Source organism: Morone saxatilis, unplaced genomic scaffold (assembly GCF_004916995.1).
Source record: "Morone saxatilis isolate NCDOM2014 unplaced genomic scaffold, NCSU_SB_2.0 Contig14, whole genome shotgun sequence".
Lineage (NCBI taxonomy): Eukaryota > Metazoa > Chordata > Actinopteri > Moronidae > Morone > Morone saxatilis.
The window spans coordinates 9814578-9816072 of NW_023339696.1; positions in this window are offsets into that span (position 1 = coordinate 9814578).

Below are 1495 nucleotides of genomic sequence, written 5' to 3' on the forward strand. Positions count from 1 at the left end.
CTAATCTTCAACAGTCTGAGTTGGACAGTTGCTCTACATCATTCCTTTGATACTGATCAAAATATTTTGAGGAGTTATTCAATTGTGACTTTGTATTCTGTTGTAACTCTGTGGCCTTTTAACTCTGTCACAAATCATTGCAGTAATGCTGTGATCAATTATAAAGGGCAACTATAAAATGCTAAATATTCTAAAAATGTGTGGTCATAGTTAAAACATTAGAAATGCCTGAAATAACAGTGAAAGTTGAAATGGCAGTTTAAAGAATGTAAGAAGCTGTAACACACTGAATTTTAAAGTGTGTCCCTTTGAAAATATGAATATAAAAGGACTCCTCTTTTGCTGCCACTGCATATGAATGGCTTTATATTTCAGATGTTAGAACAGCTGCAAAACCAAAACCAAACTCTGGTGCCACCACAGTGCTCAATGGTTTGCAGCTGACCAGAGCTGGGTCAGTTTGGTTTGCCATTACTTGACCCTCAGTCAGGATAGACCTACAGGGTAGGCCCCAAGCTCAACCACTGGATGGGGTTATGTCAGGTGATGGAGAAAATATGCAACGTTGTCTGCAGAGTTTAGGTCTGAACATGCAGCTTTTTAAAATTTAACAGTAGCGTTAATTGACACACCCAACTGCAGCCTGATCTCCCACATGCCTGAACCAGACTGCCGCCAGAAAGGCAAGTCCTTTCAAATCTCTTGACGCAGAAGAAAGGATTTAAAAACATTTTAAGATATGTGGTCTCACATGATATACATCAGTGTACATCAGACACCAGACAGAAAAACAACAACTACGACTGCACACTCTTAGGTATGAGGGGCCGTCAGGGACATTATTCAGAATTACCTCTCACAAACATGTGAAAACGCTCTTAGCATACACTACTGAAACACCTCTCCCACATCACCTACTGAAACGCCTCTGCTCATACACTACTGAAACGCTCCACACACACTACTGAACGCTCTCACACACACTACTGAAACGCTCTCACACACACTACTGAAACACTCTCATACATCAAGTGAACGCCTCACACATCACCTGAAAACGCTCCCTTATAAACTCACTCGAAACGTCTCACACACTCAAATGAAACGCTCTCTTAACGCACAACATTTTGCATAAATACAAAAAGCTTTATCACATACTAGTAAAATGTGCTCATCATACACAGCTTGAAATGCTCTGATATAGAATTGCAAACTATAACAGTTCAGTAGTAAAATATGAAAATTACAGTTAAACAGGAAGGCCTTCCTGTCATTGTGACGGAAACAGGAAGACTCCACACAGGGAAGGTGCATGTGCTTTTGCTGAGTTTGAAGTACTTCAACCCTTGTGTAACTGCCCCACATGTCAGTTTAATGCAAAATCATTTATTTATTTTTGGTTCCTACCTACCTTTCAGTTAAGACGGGCTCACTGGTTGTTTTTTGTTTCTACACGGTACCACTTTAATGATACACCGCCTGGCAGACGCAGGCG